The 23547-nt window shown below is 37.6% G+C and overlaps 1 non-coding gene across 1 annotated transcript; it reads left to right on the forward strand.

Annotated features, from left to right (window-relative positions):
- Positions 1-279: 279 nt before the first annotated feature.
- LOC112799270 (small nucleolar RNA R71) lies at positions 280-383 on the forward strand. Its single transcript, XR_003200844.1, has one exon. It is a non-coding gene; the product is annotated as a small nucleolar RNA R71 (small nucleolar RNA).
- Positions 384-23547: the final 23164 nt, after the last annotated feature.

Consider the following 23547-nt stretch of genomic DNA (forward strand, 5'->3'; position numbering starts at 1 on the left):
ATCATGTTGACTTGCTGAGTCAACACTTTGTTCTGAGCTAATATGGTATTCAGAGCATCAATTTCAAGAACTCCCTTCCTCTGAGGTGTCCCATTATTCACGGAATTCCTCTCAGAAGTGTACATGAATTGGTTATTTGCAACCATGTCAATGAGTTCTTGAGCCTCTTCAGGCGTTTTCTTTAGGTGAATAGATCCACCTGCAGAATGGTCCAATGACATTTTCGAAAACTCAGATAGACCATAATAGAATATATCTAATATGGTCCATTCTGAAAACATGTCAGATGGACACCTTTTGGTCAACTGCTTGTATCTTTCCCAAGCTTCATAGAGGAATTCACCATCTTTTTGTTTAAAGGTCTGAACATCCACTCTAAGCTTGCTCAGCTTTTGAGGAGGAAAGAATTTATCCAAGAAGGCCGTGACCAGCTTATCCCAGGAGTCCAGGCTATCCTTAGGTTGTGAATCCAACCATATTCTAGCTCTATCTCTTACAGCAAAAGGGAAAAGCATGAGCCTGTAGACTTCAGGATCTACTCCATTCGTCTTTACAGTCTCACAAATCTGCAAGAACTCAGTTAAAAACTGGTAAGGATCTTCAGATGGAAGTCCATAAAACTTGCAGCTCTGTTGCATTAAAGCAACTAGTTGAGGTTTAAGCTCAAAATTATTGGCTCCAATGGCAGGAATGGAGATGCTTCTTCCATCAAATTTGGACGTTGGTTTTGCGAAGTCACCAAGCATTCTCCTTGCATTATTGTTGTTGGGTTCGGCTGCCATCTCCTTCTCTTGTTCTAATATTTTTGAAAGGTTACCTTTAGATTGTTGTAATTTAGCTTCTCTTAGTTTCCTCTTCAGAGTCCTTTCAGGTTCGGGATCAATTTCAACAAGAGTGCCTTTTTCCTTGTTCCTGCTCATATGAAAGAGAAGAAAACAAGAAAAGAAGAGGAATCATCTATGTCACAGTATAGAGATTCCTTTATGTTAGTAGAAGAAGAAAGGGAGAGAAGAGTGAAGAAGAATGGGTTCGGATTTTTAGATGAAGAGATGTGAAGAGAAGTGTTAGGAAATAAATAATTAAATAGAAGAGGAGAAGGGATAGAGAAATTCGAAAATTAATTTTTGAAAAGGGGTTAGTAATTTCGAAAATTAAAGATAAGATATAATCAAAATTAAAATTTAAAACAAAAGAGTTTTTTTGAAAAAGAGATGAGGTTTTTTCGAAAATTAGAGAGGGAAAAGTAGTTAGGTGGTTTTGAAAAAGATAAGAAACAAACACAAAGTCAAAGAGTTAGTTGAAAAAGATATTAAAATCAAATTTGAAAAGATAAGAAGATAAGAAGTTAGATAAGATATTTTGAAATCAAATTTTTGAAAAAGATAAAATTTTGAAAAAAAGATATGATAAAAAGATAAGATAAGAAAATAAGATAGAAAAGGTGTGTTTGAAAAAGAATTAATTTTTAAAATTAAAATTAATTACTTAACTAACAAGTAGCTACAAGATATGATTCTAGAATTTAAAGATTGAACATTTCTTAACAAGAAAGTAACAAACTTCAAATTTTTGAATCAATCACATTAATTGTTAGCTAATTTTCGAAAATTTGATATAAAGATAAGAAAAAGATTTTGAAAATATTTTGAAAAAGATTTTTGAAATTTTCGAAAAAAAGGAAAAAATGGAAAAGATATGATTTTTGAAAAAGATTTTGAAAAGATAAGATTTTTAAAATTTGAAAATTTGACTTGACTTGTAAGAAACAACTAATTTTAAAAATTTTTGACTAAGTCAACTCAAATTTTCGAAAATTATGAGAAAATTAAGGAAAAGATATTTTTTTATTTTTGAAATTTTAACTATGAGAGAGAAAAAATAAAAATGTCATTTTTGTGTTTTTCTCTTTTCTTTATGGATCAAAACAAAGAATGCATGCAAGAACACAATGAATGTCAAGATGAACACCAAGAACACTTTGAAGATCATGATGAACATCAAGAACATAATTTTGAAAAAATTTTTATGCAAAGAAGACATGCAAGACACCAAACTTAGAAATCTTTAATGCATGGATTCTAACAAACGAAAAATGCATATGAAAAACAACAAACAACACAAAATAAGAAAACATCAAGATCAAACAAGAAGACTTGTCAAGAACAACTTGAAGATCATGAAGAACACCATGAATATAAGAATTTTCGAAAAATGCAAGAAAAAAATTTTAAAGCATGCAATTGACACCAACTTAAAAGTTGACTCAAAACTCAAACAAGAAACACAAAATATTTATTTTTTGTGATTTTTTTTTATTTTTATTAATTTTTTCGAAAATAAAGTTTGGAAAAACGAAAAAGAAAAGAAAAATTTTGAAAAAGATTTTTGAAAAATTTTGGAAAAGAAAATTACCTAATCTGAGCAACAAGATAAACCGTCAGTTGTCCATACTCGAACAATCCCCGGCAACGGCGCCAAAAACTTGGTGGACGAAATTGTGATCCTCAAAGTTGGTCTCTTTGTATTTGTATGAAATTTAAATATTGGCTCTATCAAAAATACCCCAAAGAGATCATGGTATGATGAATAGGGATCTTAATAATCCCTGGTAATGGCACGTGTGATCACAACTCTGTTCAACTTAACCAGCAAGTGTACTGGGTCATCCAAGTAATACCTTACGTGAGTAAGGGTCGATCCCACAGAGATTGTTGGTATGAAGTAATCTATGGTCACCTTGTAAATCTCAGTTAGGCGGATTAAGTTGAGGTGAGAATGATGATGAGTGTCATAGATCATCACATTCATCAAGTTGAAGTGCAACGTATATCTTGGAATAAGAATAAAAGAGAATTGAATAGAAAATAATAGTAATTGTATTGAAACTTGAGGTACAGCAGAGCTCCACACCCTTAATCTATGGTGTGTAGAAACTCCACCGTTGAAAATACATAAGTGAAAGGTTCAGGCATGGCCGAGAGGCCAGCCCCCATGATCTGAGGACTAATCGTCCCAAGATCTAATACAATAGTAAACTATCCTATTTATACTTAACTAGCTACTAAGGTTTACAGAGGTAAGTAATTGATGCATAAATTCACTTCCGGGGCCCACTTGGTGTATGTTTGGGCTGAGCTTGATCTATCCACGAGCTGAGGCTTTTATTGAAGTTGAACGCCGAGTTATAGCGTGTTTCTGGCGTTCAACTCCGGGTCGTGACGTGTTTCTGGCGTTTGACTCCAGACAGCAGCATGTACTTGGCGTTGAGCGCCACTTTACGTCGTCAATTCCCGAATAAAGTATGGACTATTATATATTGCTGGAAAGATCTGGATGTCTACTTTCCAACGCCGTTAAGAGCGCACCATTTGAAGTTCTGTAGCTCCAGAAAATCTATTTTGAGTGCTGGGAGGTCAGATTCCAACAGCATCAGCAGTCCTTTTGTCAGCCTTTTTTAGAGTTTTGCTCAAGTCCCTCAATTTCAGCCAGAAATTACCTGAAATTATAGAAAAACACAAAAACTCATAGTAAAGTCCAAAAATATGAATTTAACATAAAATCTAATGAAAACATCCCTAAAAGTAGCTTGAACTTACTAAAAACTACCTAAAAATAATGCCAAAAAGTGTATAAATTATCCGCTCATCAAAAACCACAATAAAATTTTCAAAAATTAAAGAAAGATTAACAAAAAACACCAAAGTTAAAGTTTGGCACAAGATTTAATCAAAGAAAAATTATTTTTGAAAAAAGTTTTAAAAGGAAGATACCCAATTGCCAAGAACATAAGCCAACGCTCTAGCCAACTGAGCTATAAATGTAACGTGTTTTAATATTGTATATAAAAAAATATATTTTTTTGAAAACTAATATTTTGAAAAAGCACAAGGAAAACATGAAAAATACACAAAATAGGAAAACTCAGATCAAACAAGAAAATTTGACAAGAACAATTTGAAGATCAAGGAAAGAAAAGGAACATAAATTCGAAAATTTAAAGGAAAATATGAAATATGCAATTGACACCAAACTTAAAATATAAAACTAAACTCACATAAAAATTAAAAATTAATAAGGAAAAATAATATTTTTGAAAAGAAAATAAAGGACTCAGATTTAATGACTCTATAGCAACAAAAATAAATTATTCCTAATCTAAGCAACAAAATAAACCTTTAGTTGTTCAAACTCAAACAATTTCCCGGCAACGGCGCCAAAAAATTGGTGCACGAAATTGTAAATCACACTTTTCACAATTCGTACCACTAACCAGCAAGTGCACTGGGTCGTCCAAGTAATACCTTACGTGAGTAAGGGTCGAATCCCACGGAGATTGTTGGCTTGAAGCAAGCTATGGTTATCTTGTTATTCTTAGTCAGGATACCAATAGGGTTCTTTAGTCTCAATTGTAAAATAAAGTGAAAGAGCATAAAATAATTAATTGTTACTTAATAATGGAGAATATGTTGGAGTTTTGGAGATGCTTTGTCCTCTTTATTTCAGCTTTTCTCTTGTACTCTTCTTCACACACGCAAGGCTCCTTCCATTACAAGCTGTATGTAGGGTGTCACCGTTGTTAATGGCTACTTCCCATCCTCTAAGTGAAAATGGTCCAAATGCTCTCTCACAGCACGACTAATCATCTGTTGGTTCTCGATCATGTTGGAATAGAATCCATTAATTCTTTTGCGTCTGTCACTACGCCCAACAATCGCGAGTTTGAAGCTCGTCATAGCCATTCAATCTTTGAATCCTACTCGGAATACCACATACAAGGTTTAGACTTTCCGGACTCTCATGAATGCCGCCATCAATTCTAGCTTATACCACGAAGATTTTGATTAAGGAATCTAAGAGATACTCATTCAATCTAATGTAGAATGGAAGTGGTTGTCAGGCACACGTTCATGGATTGAGGAAGGTGATGAGTGTCACGGATCATCACCTTCTTCATGGTGAAGCGCGAATGAACATCTTAGATAGGAACAAGCGTGTTTGAATGGAAAACAGATATAATTGCAATTCATCGAGACGCTGCAGAGCTCCTAACCCCCAACAATGGAGTTTAGAGACTCATGCCGTCAAAGAGTATAAAGTTCAGAGCTAAAAATGTCATGAGATACAAAATAAGTCTCTAAAAGTTATTTAAATACTAAACTAGTAACCTAGGTTTACAGAAAATGAGTAAACTAAGATAGATAGTGCAAAAATCCACTTCTGGGGCCTACTTGGTGTGTGCTGGGATTGAGACTTAAGATTCTCACATGCCTGGGCTGTTTTTGGAGTTGAACACCAGGTTGTAACATGTTTCTGGCATTAAACTCCCACTTGCAACCTGTTTCTGGCGCTGAACGCCAGACTACAACATGGAACTGGCGTTTAACGCCAGTTTACATCATCTATCTTCGCGCAAAGTATGAACTGTAATCTATTGCTGGAAAGCCCTGGATGTCTACTTTCCAACCTAGTTGAGAGCGCGCCAATTGGACTTCAGTAGCTTCAAAAAATCCATTCCGAGTGCAGGGAGGTCAGAATCTAACAGCATCAGCAGTCCTTTTTCAGCCTAAATAAGATTTTAACTCAGCTCCTTCAATTTCAGCCAGAAAATACCTGAAATCACAGAAAAATACACAAACTCATAGTAAACTCCAGAAATATAAATTTTGCTCAAAAAATAATAAAAATATATTAAAAACTAACTAAAACACACTAAAATCTACATGAAATTACCCCCAAAAAGCGTATAAAATATCCGCTCATCAAGCCTCTACTAGAGCCAAGAAGTAAGAGATTCGACGAATTGGTGTTTTGGTCGCACAATATATGCGAATTTGCATCCGAGTCTGAAGAGCTAACCAGAATTCTCCATCGAGCGTTTGACAAGGTCATGTTCGAGATACAAGAATATCAAGAGAGAAGCAAAGAAAAAAGTTCGTTATCCCATGAAGAAGGGACATTGAGTGACGTGAACGACCTTCAAAGCCCGCCACGCGTCAAAACAAGAGGCCGACCCAAGAACAAACTTGGATCAAACCTGAAAAAAGATCTCAAATGCCACGAAGAAAAAAAAGACAGCTCCAAGTGAAGTAAAATTGATTTGCTTTCAAATAGGAAAAAATCATTTGTGCATTTTGCTAATATACGATTTTATTATGTGTTTTGCAGTCGAACCTTTTAGACTACGGATCAATAATTCACTCAAGCTCCAGCCTTTACAATGCACCGTATATGAATTATCCGAGAGAGGATTATATGAGTTTTAGTTTTTATTAATATAAATTTCTTTTCATCCATGAGCCAATTTCGGTTCACTGAGGTTATAGGAGGATTAATTTCTTACTGTTGTTTTTTATATTTGCTTTTGTGAAATTCTTTATTCAAAAGTCACTTTTTTCTTTATTGAATATTGAATTTATTGTGCTATGTCAGAGAGTTTAGGTGTTTCTGAAATTGAATACTGATAGAAACATTTTTTTTATAATTAGTTATATGCTAGATATATACAGCTTTTTTGGTTCATCGAGTGTATTAATTTCGATTCACTATTTTTTTAGGGTTATTAATATCTTGATAAATACACTAATTGCATTCATTGTGAACTGGAACAAAATAGCAGCCAGATAGTTCGAACAGATATATAGATTAACATCTCAGACCAACAGGACAAAAAGCAATCCATCTTGAATCAGATAAAAATATTAACATTAGATATATACATTGATATTAAGATTAGATATATAGATTAACATTTATATTAATATTCACATGAATACATTGAAAGAAGCATTATTTGCTTTTTTAAACAACTTAAACAAAATATTGTTAATTACAACCAGTGAATCATAGTATATTCTGTTTACTCTCTAAATCTGCAAATGAGAATTTACAATAAGGGTTGGAGAGGGCAGCAGATGGCTTTGAGAGTCTTATTGCTTTAGATTCCTGAATCACTTGGTCTCTGATTTTATTCATTTCGTGCAACAAAATATTCTCACCATATTCGTGCCTGAAGCGATCAATCGCATCCTACATTTCAATTGAAAGGAATTAGTTACATAAGAAATGAACTCAACTGAAATGATAAATAAAAGAACTAAAATGATAAAAGTCCTAGCCCACCGAACCGAACCCACTTGATGCACTGAATAAAACATGATAAATAATGAAACAGCTAGAAAAGTATTGCTGCATGTAATCAGAATAACCCTAAACCCCGAACACATTAAATATCTAGTGAATGAAAATCACTAAGCCCACCGAACCGAATAACATTCATGTAGTGAATAAATATTATAAACTTTCAATCATCAAAAATAGTATTTCTCCATGCAAAAGAAGTCAACTAAACTGAGTAAGTATAAGGTCCCACATTAGTTGGGGAGGGGAACGAAGCATGCCTTATAAGGGTGTTGATACCTCTCCTTAGTATGATGCGTTTTGACGAGTGAGTGTAGGGGGCCTTCGGCTATCATCCCTATCGTCAAAGACAAAACCGTGAGGCCTTGTGTGCCAAAGCGGACAATATCGTGTTAGTAGGTGGTCTGGGCTGTTACAGATGATATCAGAGCTAGAGCCCGGATCGATGTGCCAGTGAGGGCGCTGGGCTCCCTTAGGGGGGTGGATTGTAAGGTCCCACATCGGTTGAGGAGTGGAACGAAACATGCCTTATAAGGGTGTGGATACCTCTCCCTAGCATGATGCCTTTTGATGAGTGAGTGTGGGAGGCCTTCGGCTATCATCCCTATCGTCAAAGGCAAAACCGTGAGGCCTTGTGTGCCAAACGGACAATATAGTGCTAGCGGGTGGTCTGGGCTGTTACAGATGGTATCAGAGTCGGAGCCCGGATCGATGTGCCAGCGAGGGCGCTGGGCTCCTGGTGCAGAATTTAAAACCCACACTTACTAACCGGCAAGTGCACCGGGTCGTACCAAGTAATACCTTACGTGAGTAAGGGTCGATCCCACGAGGATTGATGGATCAAGCAACAATAGCGTTTGATAGAATTAGTTAGGCAAACAGAAAAGAGTGTTTTGGTATTCAAAGAGCATTAAACACAGACAAATAAATAAGTTGGGAATAATATAATGAGAAAATAGTTAAGGTTTCAGAGTTATCTATGTTTCCGGATTAATTTTTTATTACTAACTAATTTAATCATGCAAGATATAATTTCATGGCAAACTATATGTGACTAGGCCCTAATTCCTTAGACCTTCCTAGTCTCCTCTAAAATTTATTAATTGCCAATTCCTTGGTCAGTTACTTCCAATTAGAGGGTAAAAATCAATTTTCAGTTTATATGCCACAAAAATTCTAATTACCCAAAAATAAGGGGATTATATGTCACGTATCCCATTAAATCCAAATAATTAAAATTTAGGATAATATGTTTCCAAGCTGTTGTTCAAGTAAAGAGCTTTTCCAAGTTTTACAAGAACTCAATTAGAACATGGGTCATACTTCCGTTCCGCCCATATTCATAAAATAAAGAGCGAAAACAATTATTGAAATATAAATCAAAGCATGGAATAAATTAGAAAGATCAAACGAATTAATCCACAAATAGACAGAGCTCCTAACCTTAACAATGGAGGATTAGTTGCTCATGGTTCAGAGAAGAAAAATAAGGGTTCTAGTAACAATCTGGTACCTGTCTAAATGTACAGAGTTTCTATTTATTACTAATCCTAATAGGTTTAAAATCAAAAATTAAAAATAATAATATCTTTTCATAAAAGATAAGATTTGAATTTAAATTCGAATTAATTAACAGATCTTCAGTTGATGGTTGGGGACTACTTGATTTGTCCATTTTGCAGCATCTAATCTGTGTTTTCTGGGCTGGAAAGTGGGTCAAAACAGCCCAAAATTCGTAACCAGCATTTTCTGAATTATTGCAGATCGCGCATGTGATGCGTCCGCGTCATCCACACGTTCACGTCATTTGTGCAGATTCCAGTCCACACGTTCGTGTCAGGCACGCGATCGCGTCATTGCAATTTCTCCATTCTGTGCGGTCGTGTGAGCCATGCGTCCGCGTCGATCTTCGCTGGTCATCTCTTTGGTTTCTTCTTTTTCTCTGCAGAAACTTCATCAAATCCCTCTGAATACTACCTAAAATAAATAAAATTGCACAAAACTCAAAATCGCATCCATAATGGCTAAAATATAATTAATTCTTAATTAAACTCAACAAATTAGATGCAAATTCACTAGGAAAAGATAGATAAGATGCTCACGCATCAGCTCCCTTAGGGGGGTGGATTGTAAGGTCCCACATCGGTTGGGGAGGGGAACGAAGCATGCCTTATAAGGGTGTGGATACCTCTCCCTAGCATGATGCGTTTTGACGAGTGAGTGTCGGGAGCCTTCGGCTTTCATCCCTATCGTCAAAGGCAAAATCGTGAGGCCTTCTATGCCAAAGCAGACAATATCGTACTAGCGGGTGGTCTGGGCTGTTACAGTACCAACCAAGTTCAAATTTACATACACTATTAATTTAGAAAGTACTTACTTGTGTCAAGGTTTATATTGATACCTCTTCCCAGGTTTGATCTTTCGAGGATCAATTGTTTCGAGCCATTTCATGATGAATATGCTACAATCATAGCTAACAAGAATTCAGTAAAATACGATTAATAGTATACAAAATAAAACACATTAAAAATAGCACTATAGAATAGAAAGATTTTTACTCTGTACGTTGACTATTAAGCATGATATACTCTGCTTCTTCTCCATCTCCATCCTTCATTAAGGGTTCCGCCCCAGCGTAAACCCTCATCTAGGAAATTATTAATCCCTATAAGGGACACAAATGCTGAATAAAGAGAAGCAACAACGATGAACCGAACTACTTTCATGCACTAAATAATTTGAATGATTTACAACAAAATAACTTACAACAAATTTGTTCAGTTTCACTCTCGATTCAGGTATATCTTTTTTCTTCTTATTGATAGGGTCAAGGACAGAGAATTTCTTTTTCTTGACATCAGCAATTCACAACCACCAATGCCCTTCGTTGCAAATCGACACAAACAGCTGAAGTTTGGGAAAATGATAGAATATTTCAGTCGAAACAATAGCAAACGAGAGAATTATCGAAGAAATTTTAGAAATGATAGCTTACAAATGGATGTGATGCCAGTTTTCTTTTGTCTAGGAAACGGTGGTGGTCGGCATACTAATCGATATCAAATCGGTAGGCCTTCTTTGTCCTTGGATCAATGTAGTCCATGCCACAGGTTCCCAACATAAACATCTACAAAATGAACATCAGTTAAATCATAAATGACTAGACTAGTGAATCTAATTGGCCAACACCACCAAACTGAACACAATTCATATGCTGAATAAAATGTTAAAAACATTCAATCACGCAGGGAATAAGAAATTTAACTTACGACAATATCCAGCGGCACAATGTATATTTGTTCCTGAAACTGGTGACATCTTATTTCATCAAGAATAATGCTATGTATGGTGACCACCTACAGGAAGAAAATTTATGAGATATAATGCATAAGACTCTTTGGAAAAATCATTAACGTTAATGCAATTGATAAAGAATTTACCGTGCTTTCCACTTGTTCTTTTGGCATTAGAGACATGAAATGTTGTCTAATCCCCTTATAATTTGCCTCATGCTTCAAGACGAATATGGCATCATATTCGTTGCTACTATCTTTGGTCTGTTTGACATGTGTCATCCAATGATAACACTTTTCGATCAACTCCTCCATGATTTCCTTCTTTTTCTCTAGAGTTTTGTAAACTTCAGCAGCTGTGATGGTTGGCTCGGCAGTTGTTGCTTAGCAAACTTCAATGCTGCCGTCACCTCAGCATCTACCACTACCTCTTCCAGGATTTCAAGCTGGGAAACAGTCGGCTCAGAGGGATGAGTTGGTTGAAACGGGGGAATTTGTTGAGATGCTGGGGGACTTATCTCAAGGCTAAAGGAAGGCATATCATCTTCCCGTTGCCTAGGATGAGCAGCACTACAAGACGATAGAGATATTAAACAATGATATTAAGAAGAAACAATGTAGTGAATCGAAATTAACCCGAAGGGTAAACCGAAAATATCCAGATTTGAAGAAGCATAAAACTTACAAATCAGGTTGTGCTTCTTCTTGTAATTGTCGTGCCACCAAAGCTTGTTTTTTCTGTTGTTGTTTGGGAGGGTTGCTATATTAAACAAAAAAAAAGTTTAGTAACGACCCAGAATTATTATCCTGTACCATTAAAACTATTAAAAAGAATTCTAATTACCAGCTAGACCAAAAGATTATAAAAAATGATATTAATTAAAACTTACACATTTATTGGAGGTCCTGGCTCCATATTCCTTGGAGAAGATTCCTCATCAGCCTGCTTTTGTTGTTCTAATTGTTGTGTCGGTGCTTCTTTGCAGGGCTGCTACGCTAAATAGAAAACAATTTAATAAAAACCCTAAACCTTGAAGATACTAATTATCAAGTTCAAGTGAATGAAAATCAACAATCCCACTGAACCGAACAACATTCATGTGGTGAATAAATAGTTGTAAACTTACTCATTATTAAAAGTTTGTTGTGTTTGACTTTTCGGAGGGACATAGATAAATTCATCTTTCATCAACTCTTTCTAAAGAGAACTTGGAAGAGACAACGCAAGAGGAGCTCTAAGGAATGTAAACAAGGAAGAAGTTAATGCTGAATAATTAGAATTGGTTCTGAGAAACGGGAATGTGCACATTGAAAAACTCACATTTCCAAAGGTTCACAACGAGTTTCTTCTCGAACCTCAATGATTTGTACCTCATAATCAGGTGTAGCACTAGTGACATTTAAACACATTTTTCGTGTGATTAATTAAACAAAAATTATTACCTAAATCTAAAAGAGTAACATAAATATTTTTAACTTACACTAGTGCAGTTTTAGAGAACTCTTTTTTGCATGGATTTTCTTTTTTTCTAAAATATTTTACTAGACTTTCCGGGATATTTTTCCTAAAAAAAGATAACAAATTAAAATTAGAAACCAAGATTAAAAGCAGAAGTCTAGAAACAAATGAAATTCAATTTTGGAAACTGATGAGCGGATAATTTGTATACTTTTTGGCATTGTTTTTAGTATGTTTTTGTTATGATATAGTTAGTTTTTAGTATATTTTTATTAGTTTTTAGTTAAAAATCACTTTTCTGGACTTTACTATGAGTTTGTGTGTTTTTCTGTGATTTCAGGTATTTTCTGGCTGAAATTGAGGGACCTGAGCAAAAATCTGATTGAGATACCAAAAAAGGACTGCAGATGCTGTTGGATTCTGACCTCCCTGCACTCGAAGTGGATTTTCTGGAGCTACAGAAGCCCAATTGGCGCGCTCTCAACGGCGTTGGAAAGTAGACATCCTGGGCTTTCCAGAAATATATGATAGTCTATACTTTGCCCAAGATTTGATGGCCCAAACCGGCGTTCAAAGTCACCTCAAGAAATTCCAGCGTTAAACGCTGGAACTGGCACCCAAATGGGAGTTAAACGCCCAAACTGGCACCAAAGCTGGCGTTTAACTCCAAGAAGAGTCTCTACACGAAATATGCTTCATTGCTCAGCCCAAGCACACACCAAGTGGGCCCGGAAGTGGATTTTTATGTCATTTACTCATTTCTGTACACCTTAGGTTACTAGTTTTCTATAAGTAGGACCTTTTACTATTGTATTAGAATCTTTTGATCACTTTAGATCTTAAGAGGACTTTCGTAGCTATCTTCATGCTATCTTAGATCATTGGGAGGCTGGCCATTCGGCCATGCCTAGACCTTATGCTTATGTATTTTCAACGGTGGAGCTTCTACACACCATAGATTAAGGTGTGGAGCTCTGCTGTACCTCGAGTATTAATGCAATTACTATTGTTCATCCATTCAATTCTGCTTGTTCTTGTTCCAAGATATCACTTGTTCTTCAACTTGATGAAGGTGATGATTGACGCCCATCACCATTCTCACCCATGAACAAAGTGACTGACAACCACTCTTGTTCTACAAGCATTTGAGGCTTAGTGAATATCTCTTGGATTCCTGATGGCACGATGCATGGTTGATCGCCTGACAACCGAGTGCTCGCCTGACAAACGAGCCAACCATTCCGTGAGATCAGAGTCTTCGTGGTATAGGCGAGAACTGATGGCAGCGTTCAAGAGAATCCGGAAGGTCTAACCTTGTCTGTGGTATTCTGAGTAGGATTCAATGATTGAATGACTGTGACGTGCTTCAAACCTGTAACCTACTGGGCGTTAGTGACAGACGCAAAAGAGTGATTCTATTCCGGTAGGGGAGGGAACCACACCGGTGATTGGCAGCACTATGACAGAGTGTGTGCATTAGCTTTCACTGCGAGGATGGGAGGTAGCTGCTGACAACAGTGAAACCCTACACAAGTTTGCCATGGAAAGGAGTAGGAAGGATTGGATGAAGGCAGTAGGAAAGCAGAGAGAAGGAAGGGAAGGCATCTTCATGCGCTTATCTGAAGTTCCTACCAATGAATTACATAAGTATCTCTATCTTTACCTTTGTGTTATTTTCGTTCATCATCATTACCATTTGAGTTTGCCTGACTAAGATTTACAAGATGACCATAGCTTGCTTCAATACTAACAATCTCCGTGGGATCGACCCTTACTCACGTAAGGTTTATTACTTGGACGACCCAGTGCACTTGCTGGTTAGTTGTGCGAAGTTGTGTAATGCCATGGTATTGAGCTACCAAGTTTTTGGAGCCATTACCGGGGATTATGAGAGTTGTGAAAAAGTATTGTTCACAATTTCGCGCACCAAGTTTTTGGCGCCGTTGCCGGGGATTGTTCTAGTTTTGAGCAAGCCTTTGGTAACATCAGTGCCAAGATCCGGCAACAACATCAAATTTTTGATGTTATTGCCCGGGATTGTTTAGGCTGGACAACTGACGGTTCATCTTGTTGCTTAGATTAGGTATTTATTTTTTCGAAATTCTTGATGATGAATTCTAGAGTTTCATGATGATTTGTTGAAATCTGGCTGGCTGAGAAGCCATGTCTAATCTCATTGGACCGAGGTTTCAACTCATCACCACAAGAGCTTGTTGATTTCGTATCAATCTTGCTTTTGGAGCAGTGATTTGCTAAGACTTGGCTGGCCTCTGGCCATGTCTAGTGTTTTGGACCGAAGCTTTCTCTGAAAGCTTGGCTGGCTGTGAAGCCATGTCTAATTCCTGGACCGGAGTCTTAGACTAGCATTGCACTGATTCCTGGAATTCTCATTAAGAATTTTGATACCTTTTTCCATTTCATTTTCGAAAAACACAAAAAAATTTACAAAATTATAAAATCCAAAAATATTTCTTGTTTGAGTCTAGTGTCTCATCATAAGTTTGGTGTCAATTGCATGCATTCATATGTCTTAGTGATCTTCAAGATGTTCTTGATGATTTGCTTGCTCTGATCTTTGAATTCTATTGACTTGAGTGTTTTGTGTGTCTCATATGCATTTTCATTTTGTTAGTGTCAGTAGTCTACAAACTGCTAAGTTTGGTGTCTTGCATGCATTGTTATTTGATTCTTGTTGCATTTTGATTTTTCCTTATTATCAAAAATCCAAAAATATTTTTAATTTGTGTCTTTTCAAGTCAATAATACAAAGAATTGAAGATTCAGAACATACAGCAGAGGGATTGCACAGAAAAAGCTGGGCGTTCAAAACGCCCAGTGAAGAAGGACAGACTGGCGTTTAAACGCCAGCCAGGGTACCTGGTTGGGCGTTTAACGCCCAAAAGGGTATGGTTTTGGGCGTTAAACGCCAGAATGTATACCATTCTGGGCGTTTAACGCCAAGATGGCCAAGGGAGGAAGATTTTGTTTTCAAATCAGATTTTTTCTAAGTTTTCAAAATCTTTTCAAGATCAACTCTTTTTCAAATCAAATTTTCAATCAAATCTTTTTCAAAATCAATTTCTTGTTAGGCAAGTCATTAATTTTAAAATCATATCTTTTCAAATTGTTTTCAAAACATATCTTTTAAAATTGTTTTCAAATCATATCTTCTCAATCACATTTATTTTAAAATAAATCATGTCTTTTTAATAACATCTTTTTCAAAACAGTTTTCAATCAAATCTTTTTGATTTCCAATTTCAAAATCTTTTTCAAAAATCACTTTATTTCTTTTTCATTTTCATTTTCGAAAATTAAGTATTGTTTTTCAAAAATGTTTTCAAATTTTCTACTTAATTTTCGAAAATCACTTCCCTCCTTCTCATATCCTTCTATTTATGGACTAACACTATCCTTTAATGCAAAATTCGAACTCCATTCTCTCTGATAAGTTCGAATTTTTCACTTCTGTCTTCTACTCTTCTTTTCCTCTGACACCTAAAGGAATCTCTGTACTGTGACATAGAGGATTCCACATCTTCTTGTTCCCTTCTCTTTCTTATGAGCAGGAGCAAAGACAAGGGCATTCTTGTTGAGGCTGATCCTGAACCTGAAAGGACCTTGAAGAGAAAGCTAAGAGAAGCCAAAGCACAACTCTCTTTAGAGCACTGGAAGAACTCTTCAAGGAAGAAGAACAAATGGCAGCCGAAAACAACAACAATGCCAACAATGCAAGGAAGGTGCTGGGTGACTTTACTGCACCTACTCCCGACTTCTATGGGAGAAGCATCTCTATCCCTGCCATTGGAGCAAACAACTTTGAGCTTAAGCCTCAATTAGTTTCTCTAATGCAACAGAATTGCAAGTTCCATGGACTTCCATTGGAAGATCCTCATCAGTTTTTAGCTGAGTTCTTGCAAATCTGTGACACAGTCAAGACTAATGGGGTTGACCCTGAGGTCTACAGACTGATGCTATTCCCTTTTGCTGTAAGAGACAGAGCTAGAACATGGTTGGACTCTCAACCTAAAGAAAGCCTGGACTCTTGGGAAAAGCTAGTCAATGCCTTCTTGGCAAAGTTCTTTCCACCTCAAAAATTGAGTAAGCTTAGAGTGGAAGTCCAAACCTTCAGACAGAAGAAAGGAGAATCCCTCTATGAAGCTTGGGAAAGATACAAACAATTGATCAGAAAGTGTCCCACTGATATGCTTTCTGAATGGAGCATCATAGGTATTTTCTATGATGGTCTCTCTGAACTGTCCAAGATGTCTTTGGATAGCTCTTCTGGAGGATCTCTTCATCTGAAGAAGACGCCTACTAAAGCTCAAGAACTGATTGAAATGGTTGCAATTAACCAATTCATGTACACTTCTGAAAGAAATCCTGTGAGCAATGGGACTAGTCAGAAGAAAGGAGTTCTTGAGATTGACACTCTGAATGCCATTTTGGCTCAGAATAAAATATTGACTCAACAAGTCAATATGATTTCTCAAAGTCTGTCTGGAATGCAAAATGCACCAAGCAGTACTAAGGAAGCTTCATCTGAGGAAGAAGCTTATGATCCTGAGAACCCTTCAATAGAAGAGGTGAATTACATGGGAGAACCCTATGGAAACACCTATAATCCTTCATGGAGGAATCATCCAAATCTTTCATGGAAGGATCAACAGAGACCTCAACAAGGTTTCAATAACAATAATGGTGGAAGAAACAGGTTTAGCAATAGCAAGCCCTTTCCATCATCTTCTCAGCAACAGACAGAGAGTTCTAAGCAGAATACCTCTGACTTAGCAACCATGGTCTCTGATCTAATCAAAACCACTCAAAGTTTCATGACTGAAACTAGATCCTCCATTAGAAATTTGGAAGGACAAGTGGGTCAGCTGAGCAAGAAAATTACTGAACTTCCCCCAAGCACTCTCCCAAGCAATACTGAAGAAAATCCAAAAGGAGAGTGCAAGGCCATCAACATGGCCGAATTCTGGGAGGAAGAAGAGGCAGTGAACGCCACTGAGGAGGACCTCAATGGACGTCCACTGACCTCCAATGAGTTCCCCAATGAGGAACCATGGGAATCTGAGGCTCAAACTGAGACCATAGAGATTCCATTGGACTTACTCCTGCCATTCATGAGCTCTGATGAGTATTCTTCCTCTGAAGAGGATGAGTATATCACTGAGGAGCAAGTTGCTAAATATCTTGGAGCAATCATGAAGCTAAATGACAAGTTATTTGGAAATGAGACTTGGGAGGATGAACTCCCTTTGCTCATCAAAGAACTGGATAACTTGTCTAGGCAGCAATTGCCTCAAAAGAGGCAGGATCCTGGGAAGTTTTCTATACCTTGTACCATAGGCATCATGACCTTCAAGAAGGCCTTGTGTGACTTAGGGTCAAGTGTGAACCTCATGCCCCTCTCTGTAATGGAGAAATTAGGGATCTTTGAGGTGCAAGCTGCAAGGATCTCACTAGAGCTGGCAGACAACTCAAGAAAACAAGCCTATGGACTTGTAGAGGATGTTCTGGTTAAAGTTGAAGACCATTACATCCCTACTGATTTCATAGTCCTAGAGACTGGGAAGTGCATGGATGAATCCATCATCCTTGGCAGACCCTTCCTAGCCACAGCAAAGGCTGTGATTGATGTTGATAGAGGAGAGCTGACCATTCAAGTGAATGAAGAGTCCTTGGTGTTTAAGGCCCAAGGGTATCCCTCTGTCATCATGGAGAGGAAGCATGAAGAGCTTCTCTCAAAACAGAGCAAAACTGAGCCCCCACAGTCAAACTCTAAGTTTGGTGTTGGGAGGCCACAACCAAACTCTAAGTTTGGTGTTGAACCCCCACATTCAAACTCTAAGTTTGGTGTTGGGAGGGTCCAACATGGCTCTAAGCATTTCTGAGGCTCCATGAGAGTCCTCTGTCAAGCTAATGACATTAAAGAAGCGCTTGTTGGGAGGCAACCCAATGTTTTATAATTAATTATTTTCTTTTGTTATTTTATCTTTTTTGTAGGTTGATGATCATAAGAAGTCACAAAAACAATGAAAAAAGCAAAAACAGAATGAAAAACAGGAAGAAAAATAGCACACCCTGGAGGAAGATGCTGCTGGCGTTTAAACGCCAGTCAGCCTAGCAGTTGGGCGTTTAACGCCCAGTCTGGCACCCATCTGGGCGTTTAACGCCAGAAAGGGGCACCAGACTGGCGTTAAACGCCAGTAAAGGGCAAGAACCTGGCGTTAAACACCAGGAATGGGCACCAGCCCGGCGTTTAACGCCAGAAATGGCTCAAAACGTGGATTTTGATGCCATTTGGTGCAAGGATGCCTTTTCCTTGACACTACAGGATCTGTGGACCCCACAGGACCCTACCATCACTCTCTCTCTTCTTCCCCCATCACCTCAACACCTCTTCCCCAAAAACCCTTCACCTATCAAATCCCATCTTTCTCTTCACCACTCACATCCACCCTTCATAAATCTCCACCAACCTCACCCTTCAAATTCAAACCACTTTCCCTCCCAAACCCCACCCATAATGACCGAACCATTACCCCCTCTCTCCTATATATACCCTTCTTCAACCCTTCATTTTCACACAACCTAAACACCATTTCTCCCCCTCTTTGGCCGAATACACCACCATCTCCCTCTTCCTCATTTCTTCTTCTTCTACTCTCTTTTTTCTTCTTTTGCTCGAGGACGAGCAAACATTTTAAGTTTGGTGTGGTAAAAGCGTTGCTTTTTCGTTTTTCCATAACCATTATGGCATCCAAGGCCGGAGAAACCTCTAAAAAGAGGAAAGGGAAAGCAAAAGCTTCCACCTCCGAGTCATGGGAGATGGATAGATTCCTCTCAAGGGTGCATCAAGACCACTTCTATGAAGTTGTGGCCTTGAAGAAGGTGATCCCCGAGGTCCCTTTTTCACTCAAAAAGGGTGAATATCCGGAGATCCGCCATGAGATCCGAAGAAGAGGTTGGGAAGTTCTTACCAACCCCATTCAACAAGTCGGAATCTTGATGGTTCAAGAGTTCTATGCCAATGCATGGATCACCAAGAACCATGACCAAAGTGTGAACCCGAATCCAAAGAACTATCTTACTATGGTTCGGGGGAAATACTTGGATTTTAGTCCGGAGAGTGTGAGGGTGGCGTTCAACTTGCCTATGATGCAAGGAGATGATCATCCTTACACTAGAAGGGTCAACTTTGATCAAAGGTTGGACCAAGTCCTCACAGTTATATGTGAAGAGGGCGCACAATGGAAGCAAGATTCAAGGGGAAAGCCGGTCCAATAGAGGGAGACATCCCCATTGATGAGGACAAGCCCATCACCAAGAAAAGGATGGAGTACACAAGAGATCCCACTCATCATGAAATCCCTGAAATTCCTCAAGGGATGAACTTTCCTCCACAAAACTATTGGGAGCAACTACACACCTCCCTAGGAGAGTTGAGTTCCAACATGGGACAACTAAGGGTGGAGCACCAAGAACACTCCATCATCCTTCATGAGATTAGAGAAGATCAAAGAATCATGAGGGAGGAGCAACAAAGACAAGGAAGAGATATTGAGGAGCTCAAGCACTCCATAGGATCTTCAAGAGCAAGAAAGAGCCGCCATCACTAAGGTGGACCCGTTCTTTGATTTCCTTGTTATTTGTTCTTCTGTTTTTCGAAAATTGATGCTTATGTTTGTCCATGTTTGTGTCTTGTGATCATTAGTGTCTTAGTGTCTATGCCTTAAAGTTATGAATGTCCTATGAATCCATCACCTTTCTTGAATAAAAATGTGCTTAATTGAAAAGGAAGAATTGCATGAATTTTGAATTTTATAACAGTTTAATTATTTTGATGTGGTGGCAATATTTTTGTTCTCTGAATGTATGCTTAAACAGTGCATATGTATCTTGAATTTGTGGTTCATGAATGTTGGCTCTTGAAAGAATGATGAAAAAGGAGACATGTTACTGAGGATCTGAAAAATCATAAAAATGATTCTTGAAGCAAGAAAAAAGCACTTTCAAAAAAAAAAAAGAGAGAAAAATCGAAAAAAAAACGAAAAAAAAAAGAGAGAAATAAGAGTTGTGATCCAAGGCAATAAGAGTGTGCTTAAGAACCCTGGACACCTCTAATTGGGGACTTTAGCAAAGCTGAGTCACAATCTGAAAAGGTTCACCCAATTATGTGTCTGTGGCATGTATGTATCCGGTGGTAATACTGGAAGACAGAGTGCTTTGGGCCACAGCCAAGACTCAATAAGTAGCTATGTTCAAGAATCATCATACTTCACTAAGAGAATCATTAACACTATCTGGACTCTGAGTTCCTAAAGAAGCCAACCATTCTGAATTTCAAGGGATAGATTGAGATGCCAAAACTGTTCAGAGGCAAAAAGTTAAAAACCCCGCTCATCTAATTAATACTGATCTTCACAGATGTTTTTGGAATTCATTGCATATTCTCTTCTTTTTATCTTATTTGATTTTCAGTTGCTTGAGGACAAGCAACAATTTAAGTTTGGTGTTGTGATGAGCGGATAATTTGTATACTTTTTGGCATTGTTTTTAGTATGTTTTTGTTATGATATAGTTAGTTTTTAGTATATTTTTATTAGTTTTTAGTTAAAAATCACTTTTCTGGACTTTACTATGAGTTTGTGTGTTTTTCTGTGATTTCAGGTATTTTCTGGCTGAAATTGAGGGACCTGAGCAAAAATCTGATTCAGAGACCAAAAAAGGACTGCAGATGCTGTTGGATTCTGACCTCCCTGCACTTGAAGTGGATTTTCTGGAGCTACAGAAGCTCAATTGGCGCGCTCTCAACGGCGTTGGAAAGTAGACATCCTGGGCTTTCCAGCAATATATGATAGTCCATACTTTGCCCAAGATTTGATGGCCCAAACCGGCGTTCAAAGTCACCTCAAGAAATTCCAGCGTTAAACGCTGGAACTGGCACCCAAATGGGAGTTAAACGCCCAAACTGGCACCAAAGCTGGCGTTTAACTCCAAGAAGAGTCTCTACACGAAATTTGCTTCATTGCTCAGCCCAAGCACACACCAAGTGGGCCCGGAAGTGGATTTTTATGTCATTTACTCATTTCGTACACCTTAGGTTACTAGTTTTCTATAAGTATGACCTTTTACTATTGTATTAGAATCTTTTGATCACTTTAGATCTTAAGAGGACTTTGGTAGCTATCTTCATGCTATCTTAGATCATTGGGAGGCTGGCCATTCGGCCATGCCTAGACCTTATGCTTATGTATTTTCAACGGTGGAGCTTCTACACACCATAGATTAAGGTGTGGAGCTCTGCTGTACCTCGAGTATTAATGCAATTACTATTGTTCTTCCATTCAATTCTGCTTGTTCTTGTTCCAAGATATCACTTGTTCTTCAACTTGATGAAGGTGATGATTGATGCCCATCACCATTCTCACCCATGAACAAAGTGACTGACAACCACTCTTGTTCTACAAGCATTTGAGGCTTAGTGAATATCTCTTGGATTCCTGATGGCACGATGCATGGTTGATCGCCTGACAACCGAGTGCTCGCCTCAAACGAGCCAACCATTCCGTGAGATCAGAGTCTTCGTGGTATAGGCGAGAACTGATGGCAGCGTTCAAGAGAATCCGGAAGGTCTAACCTTGTCTGTGGTATTCTGAGTAGGATTCAATGATTGAATGACTGTGACGTGCTTCAAACCTGTAACCTACTGGGCGTTAGTGACAGACGCAAAAGAGTGATTCTATTCCGGTAGGGGAGGGAACCACACCGGTGATTGGCAGCACTGTGACAGAGTGTGTGCATTAGCTTTCACTGCGAGGATGGGAGGTAGCTGCTGACAACAGTGAAACCCTACACAAGTTTGCCATGGAAAGGAGTAGGAAGGATTGGATGAAGGCAGTAGGAAAGCAGAGAGAAGGAAGGGAAGGCATCTTCATGCGCTTATCTGAAGTTCCTACCAATGAATTACATAAGTATCTCTATCTTTACCTTTGTGTTATTTTCGTTCATCATCATTACCATTTGAGTTTGCCTGACTAAGATTTACAAGATGACCATAGCTTGCTTCAATACTAACAATCTCCGTGGGATCGACCCTTACTCACGTAAGGTTTATTACTTGGACGACCCAGTGCACTTGCTGGTTAGTTGTGCGAAGTTGTGTAATGCCATGGTATTGAGCTACCAAGTTTTTGGAGCCATTACCGGGGATTATGAGAGTTGTGAAAAAGTATTGTTCACAATTTCGCGCACCAGAAACCACTAAACCGAAAGTTAAGCCTGCAGTGAACCGATTTGCCTAGTATTGTTCGAGGCGATGTGGAGCTTGCCTGAGTCTGTAAGAGAGGTTCGCTACCGAGATTTGCAGTTAGTAGTCTAAGCAAGATAAATAAATATTAGTAATCTAATCCAAAGGAATTAGAAAAGGTTCTAGCAAAAGTTAGCAAAGAAAGAAAAATAACTCGGTATAAGAAACCGAATCTTAAGTCTCAGAGAAATCATTTTGCCCTTCCATCGAGTCGAACCGATCCGGAGCAACATTTACTGTTTGAGCTCCATCATTTCTTTTCTTTGATCTCTTTTCTCTTATCGTCTCCAACACTTGTCTTCTTTTTTCCACAGCACTGTCATTTACTTGTTCAGTTCTGAAATTTCATAAAATAAGTATCAAGGAACCTAAAACGAAAGCATCAATAAAAGAAAATATGATTCTAGAAACTTACTCATTGTTAGATTTGTTTTTTTTTTGCCACCCTCTGCGATTGTTTTCTTTTTACTATGGGTGTTTTTTGATTTCTTTTTCTCTACAACACAGACAAACGCATCAAATTTATACCGGAGAAAAATATAAGCAAGAAAAAGACACTAACAATCAAATGAACGAAACTAACAGACACCACTGAACTGAACTCAATTAATGTGCTGAATAAAATGTGATACACATTCAATCATCAAGAAAAACATTTCTGCATACAAAGGGAGAAGTGAAGATGCAAACAATCAAGTGAACGAAAATTAGTATAACTACTAAACCGAAAGTAATTAACGTGCTGAACAAAATGTGATACATATTCAATCATCAAGAAAAACATTTCTAGATTAAAAAGAACTCAACTTGAGCAATTCCACTGAACAATATCACATTTATAATTTACATAACAACCATACATAAACAATTTTCAGCAAGGAAATGCAAAACTAAACCAGATGAATATCATACAATCATATAAATGAACATCACCCAATACTTACTGGCTTTCAGATTTGCTTGTAACCTTTAAATCCATCGGCATAGGCTTCCTTTTTTGCTTTATTTTTTAACCACCTTCTATGGTTGTTTTCTTTTCTTTGTGCTAGTTTTTTCAATTTCTTCTTCTCTGCAATACATAAGAACAAGTGCATAAGAAAAACTTTAAGCAAATGCAAGTTAAATGAAATCAATATGAAGATCAAACTTACTAGTTTTTAGATTCACTTTTGCTTTCTGAATCCGTTGGACTGCTTTCAGTTTTACTTGTTGTTTCTGAATTTGTTTCAATAAGCTTTTCTTTTTTAACCACCCTCTTTTGTCTTGTTCTCTTTGCTGGTGGTGTTTTGTCGGATTCATATTCAGATTCAGATTTGGAAAATCTTTCTTCTTTCAAAGAA

Source organism: Arachis hypogaea, chromosome 4 (genome assembly GCF_003086295.3).
Source record: "Arachis hypogaea cultivar Tifrunner chromosome 4, arahy.Tifrunner.gnm2.J5K5, whole genome shotgun sequence".
NCBI classification, from domain to species: Eukaryota; Viridiplantae; Streptophyta; class Magnoliopsida; order Fabales; family Fabaceae; genus Arachis; species Arachis hypogaea.